The sequence below is a fragment of the Mauremys mutica genome, unplaced genomic scaffold (genome assembly GCF_020497125.1).
Source record: "Mauremys mutica isolate MM-2020 ecotype Southern unplaced genomic scaffold, ASM2049712v1 001002F_np12_subseq_12007:126960_obj, whole genome shotgun sequence".
Lineage (NCBI taxonomy): Eukaryota > Metazoa > Chordata > Testudines > Geoemydidae > Mauremys > Mauremys mutica.
This window is the reverse complement of record NW_025423092.1, coordinates 1-6,018: the sequence shown is the minus strand read 5'-3', so window position 1 is coordinate 6,018 and position 6,018 is coordinate 1. Positions and strand designations below refer to the sequence as shown.

General features: G+C 49.7%; 1 non-coding gene across 1 annotated transcript; it reads left to right on the top strand.

Annotated features, from left to right (window-relative positions):
- The first annotated feature begins 5,472 nt into the window (after window positions 1-5,472).
- TRNAT-AGU lies at window positions 5,473-5,546 on the top strand. Its single transcript has one exon. It is a non-coding gene; the product is annotated as a tRNA-Thr (tRNA).
- The last annotated feature ends 472 nt before the right edge of the window (window positions 5,547-6,018 follow it).

Here is a 6,018-nt window from a genome sequence, read left to right as displayed (position 1 = left end):
GGCAGTGAGGAACTGAGTTCCCAGTAGGCGAGTCTCTGGCTGCTGGGGGCTCTTGGTGGGGGGAACCCTTTGGGATTCCCAACCTGACAGTCATGGTCTGGTGGGGCTTCCCTGGCCGGTGGGGCTTTGAGGGGTATCTGGGGTCCCTGGCTGGGGACTCTGGGGGCTGCGTCCCAGGGAATAGCTGCTGGGCCCCTGGCTGTGGGAACTTCTACTAACCATGATCCTTCTCTCTGATCAACTCGTGTCAGAGTCCTGGCTCCAAGCACTGCCCGGCATTCCCCAGTCACCGGCCCTGTCACTGTGATAACTTTCTGTCCACTTATCAGACACTGCAAAGAATCCTGTGGCACCTTATAGACTAACAGACATTTTGCAGCATGAGCTTTCGTGGGTGAATACCCACTTCTTCGGATGCAAGTGGTGGAAATTTCCTGGGGCAGGTATATATAAGCAAGCAAGAAGCAAGCTAGAGATAACGAGGTTAGATCAATCAGGGTGGATGAGGCCCTGTTCTAGCAGTTGAGGTGTGAAAACCAAGGGAGGAGAAACTGGTTCTGTAACTGGCAAGCCATTCACAGTCTTTGTTTAGTCCTGAGCTGATGATGTCAAATTTGCAGATGAACTGGAGCTCAGCAGTTTCTCTTTGAAGTCTGGTCCTAAAGTTTTTTTGCTGTAGGATGGCCACCTTAAGATCTGCTATTGTGTGGCCAGGGAGGTTGAAGTGTTCTCCTACAGGTTTTTGTATATTGCCATTCCTAATGTCTGATTTGTGTCCATTTATCCTTTTCCTTAGAGACTGTCCAGTTTGGCCGATGTACATAGCAGAGGGGCATTGCTGGCATATGATGGCATATATTACATTGGTGGAAGTGCAGGTGAATGAACCGGTGATGTTGTGGCTGATCTGGTTTGGTCCTGTGATGGTGTTGCTGGTGTAGATATGTGGGCAGAGTTGGCATCGAGGTTTGTTGCATGGATTGGTTCCTGAGCTAGAGTTACTATGGTGCGGTGTGCAGTTGCTGGTGAGAATATGCTTCAGGTTGGCAGGTTGTCTGTGGGCGAGAACTGGTCTGCCACCCAAGGCCTGTGAAAGTGTGGGATCATTGTCCAGGATGGGTTGTAGATCCCTGATGATGCGTTGTAGGGGTTTTTAGCTGGGGACTGTATGTGATGGCCAGTGGAGTCCTGTTGGTTTCTTTCTTGGGTTTGTCTTCCAGTAGGAGGCTTCTGGGTACACGTCTGGCTCTGTTGATCTGTTTCCTTATTTCCTCGTGTGGGTACTGTAGTCTTGAGAATGCTTGGTGGAGATTTTCTAGGTGTTGGTCTCTGTCTGCGGGGTTAGAGCAGATACGGTTGTACCTCAGTGCTTGGCTGTAGACAATGGATCTTGTGGTGTGTCCGGGATGGAAGCTGGAGGCATGAAGGTAGGCATAGCGGTCGGTAGGTTTTCAGTATAGGGTGGTGTTGATGTGACCATCACTTATTTGCACCGTGGTGTCTAGGAAGTGGACCTCCTGTGTAGATTGGTCCAGGCTGAGGTTGATGGAGGGGTGGAAGTTGTTGAAATCGTGGTGGAATTTTTCCAGAGTCTCCTTCCCATGGGTCCAGATGATGAAGATGTCATCAATGTAGCATAGGTAGAGAAGGGGCGTGAGTGGACGGGAGCTGAGGAAGCGTTGTTCCAGGTCGGCCATAAAAATATTGGCATATTGTGGGGCCATACGGGTGCCCATAGCGGTGCCACTGATCTGGAGATATATATTGTCAGCAAATTTGAAATAGTTGTGTGTGAGGATAAAGGCACAGAGCTCAGCAACCAGGTGTGCTGTGGCATCATCAGGGATACTGTTCCTGACAGCTTGTATTCCATCAGTATGTGGGATGTTTGTGTAGAGAGCCTCTACATCCATGGTGGCCAGGATGGTGTTTTCTGGAAGGTCACCAATGCATTGTAGTTTCCTCAGGAAATCAGTGGTGTCACGGAGATAGCTGGGAGTGCTGGTAGCATAGGGTCTGAGTAGAGAGTCTACATATCCAGACAGTCCTTCAGTGAGAGTTCCAATGCCCGAGATGATGGGGCGTCCAGGATTTCCGGGTTTGCGGATCTTGGGTAGTAGATAGAATAACCCTGGTCGGGGCTCTAAGGGTATGTTGATTAGTTCTGGTGTTAGTGTAGGGAGTGTCCTGAGTAGATGGTGCAGTTTCTTAGTGTATTCCTCAGTGGGATCTGAGGGAAGTAGCCTGTAAAATTTAGTATTGGAGAGTTGTCTGGCGGCCTCCTTTTGGTAGTCAGACCTGTTCATGATGACAACAGCACCTCCTTTATCAGCCTCTTTGATTATAATGTCAGGATGGTTTCTGAGGCTGTGGATGGCATTGCGTTCTGCACGACTTAGGTTGTGAGGCAAGCGATGTTGTTTTTCCACAATTTCTGCCTGTGCACGTCGGCGGAAGCATTCAATGTATAGGTCCAGACTGTCATTTCGACCCTCAGGAGGAGTCCATGTGGAGTTCTTCTTCTTGTGCTGTTGGTGGGAGGGTAACTGTGTATCAGTGCGCTGTTCAGTGTTGTCCTGAAATAATTCTTTGAGTCGGAGACGGCAAAAGTAGGCTTCCAGATCACCGCAGAACTGTATCATATTGGTGGGGGTGGCAGGGCAGAAAGAGAGTCCCCGAGATAGGACAGACTGTTCTTCTGGGCTGAGTGTGTGGTTGGATAGATTGACGATATTGCTGGATGGGTTAGGGGTACCACGGTTGTGGCCCCATGTGGCAGGTAGGAGTTTAGACAGCTTACAGTCCTTTTTCCTTTGTAGAGAGGTGAAGTGAGTAATGTAGATCTCCTGTCTTATTTTAGTGAAGTCCGTTTGTATGGAAGTTTGGTTATTGATGAGAGTCTCCAGGTTGGAGAGCTCTTTTTTGATGTTTTCCTGTTTGCTGTATAGGATGCTGATCAGGTGGTTCCTCAGTTTCTTCGATAGAGTATGACATAATCTCTCACTGTGGTCTGTGTAGTATGTAGATAGTAGTGGATTTTTTACCTTTAGTCCATTAGGTATGATGTCCATCCGTTTGCATTTGGAAAGGAAGATGATATCTGTCTGTATTTGTGCAAGTTTCTTCATGAGGTTGATGGATTTCCACTCCATACGGCTAAATGCAGTGCCTTGCATGGTGTCAAGTATCAGAGGGGTAGCCGTGTTAGTCTGGTTCTGTAGAAGCAGCAAAGAATCCTGTGGCACCTTATAGACTAACAGACGTTTTGCAGCATGAGCTTTCGTGGGTGAATACCCACTTCTTCGGATGCAAGTGGTGGAAATTTCCTGGGCCAGCAGGTGCTGGGGAATAGCTGGGACTGGGAAACCTGGGGCTGGGCCGTCTCCATGGGGGGCACTTGCTCCTCCCTCCCCTTCCTGGCCCTTCCCAGGCCCCGTTGCCAGCAGAGAGTGGCCCCCCCAGCCCAGCCCAGAGGTGTCCCTGTCTCAGGGCCCCCCCAGCCTCTGCCCATTCACCCTCTGCCCAGCTCAGGAATCACTCGGGGGAACCATTTCCCACCCGCACAAGGACAAATCCCTGCAGGTGGAAATGGAGGAAACCCCCCAAACCTGAGATCTGAACTGGCCATTGGCGAAGTGGGGTGCCCCAAGGGTTGGTGCTGGGGCCGGTTTTATTCAATATCTTCATTAACAATCTGGAGGATGGTATGGACTGCACCCTTAGCAAGTTTGCAGATGACACTAAACTGGGAGGAGTGGTTGATACGCTGGAGGGTAGGGATAGGATACAGAGGGACCTAGACAAATTAGAGGATTGGGCCAAAAGAAATATGATGAGGTTCAACAAGGACAAGTGCAGAGTCCTGCACTTAGGACGGAAGAATCCCATGCACTGCTACAGACTAGGGACCGAATGGCTGGGCAGCAGTTCTGCAGAAAAGGACCTAGGGGTTACGGTGGACGAAAAGCTGAATATGAGTCAACAGTGTGCCCTTGTTGCCAAGAAGGCTAATGGCATTTTGGGTTGTATAAGTAGGGGCATTTCCAGCAGATCGAGGGATGTGATCATTCCCCTCTATTCAGCACTGGTGAGGCGTCATCTGGAGTACTGTGTCCAGTTTTGGGCCCCACACTACAAGAAGGATGTGGATAAATTGGAGAGAGTCCAGCAGCGGGCAACAAAAATGATTAGGGGGCTGGAACACATGACTTCTGAGGAGAGGCTGAGGGAACTGGGATTGTTTAGCCTGCAGAAGAGAAGAATGAGGGGGGGATTTGATAGCTGCTTTCAACTACCTGAAAGGGGGTTTGAAGGAGGATGGATCTAGACTGTTCTCAGTGGTAGAAGATGACAGAACAAGGAGTAATGGTCTCAAGTTGCAGAGAGGAAGGTTTAGGTTGGACATTAGAAAAAACTTTTTCACTAATAGGGTGGTGAAGAACTGGAATGGGTTACCTAGGGAGGGGGTGGAATCTCCTTCCTTAGAGGTTTTTAAGGTCAGGCTTGACAAAGCCCTGGCTGGGATGATTTAGTTGGGTTTGGTCCTGCTTTGAGCAGGGGGTTGGACTAGATACCTCCTGAGGTCCCTTCCAACCCTGAGATTCTATGATCATTAGGACCCATGTTGCTCTCAGGACTTCAGTGTCCTCTTATGGACACAGCCCTCTGGCTGTGCCCCACTCAGATCTCTCCCCCTTGCTGGGGGGGGGGTGTCCTCTACCCAGACAATTGCCTCAGTGGCCAGCTGCAGTCCAGGGTGTAGCCACCTGTGTCAGTGGCTACTGAGGCAAAAGTTGTGAACCTCCAACCCTGCCATCTGTTTCCCTGGACCATTTCCCAACAGACCTAGAACCTTCCTCCACCTTTGTATCAGGGCCTTAGTCTGGCAGTAGTCAGCCAGGAGGTCACTCATGCACCTCTTACCCCAGCACTACTCTGATCACGATACCCTCCCGGCTCCTTCCTTCCTGGCAGCCAATCCTCCCTCTTCAAACTCCAAGGAATGACTAACTGTTGCTGTGCTGAGCAGCTCTTTATATATGGGCTGCTCCAGCAAGCCTTCTCCTGATTGGCTCTCCCAATAAGCCCTTTCTTGATAGGCTGGGTTCTGCACAGCCTCTTCAAGGCTGCCTTAATCTTTCTTCTGCTTGTTTGGGGCAGACAGCCCACCACACATGGAAAGTGGCAAATGAGAAGTCTGGAGCTGAAGGAAAGGTTACCATGACTCAGAACTGAGCCGAGGTTGCTGCGACTGAAACACAGATCACTAACCATTATATGATCACAGTGACTGGTGGGAGAGGCACATGTTAGAAGCCCTCTGTCTACTCAGCTGTGACTTTCTGTGCACAGAGAGCCAAACACCTCAAGGTCTGCAAGTCTTGAGGGAAATGGGGAATGTCTGTACTTTAGAATTTGCAGGTGTTGACTTGAACCATCAAATGAAACAGTTGCAAATACCTTCTTTGGGCAGGCACCATGGCTTAGCTGGCTAAAGCACCTGTTTAGTAAACAGGAGATCCTGGGTTCAACTCCCAGTGGTGCCTTGGTGTATAGCTTTTGTCTCCTCTGCTCACATTTTCCTGGGTCTTCCTAAGAAACAGAAGAGGCCTCCCTTGGTATCCAAGTCATTGCTTGCTAAGGAAAGGGCTTCTTTGGAGAGAAGCATTGGAAACAATCAAATCACAAACCTGGAGTTGATGAAAACGCTGCTATGACTGGCATTGGCATGGCGGTTGCTTCGACTGCAATTGCTGCAACACAAGAGCCTGCGCCACACATCCTTGTGATTCCCTGGAGATGTTCACACACAGATGTCATGTCACCTTCCTTTTGATTGTCATTGATGAAAAATGGAGCGGTTGGGAGAAAAGTCCCAGAGAGTCGCACCGTGGCTAAGCTGGGTGACTCACCTGCCAGGTAAAGTGGAGTTAGGGATGCAGCTCCCAGTAGTGCCTTAACAAATGTGTCTGCTCTTCCCACCTTTTGGTGAATCTTTTGCAGAAACAGAGAAGACTG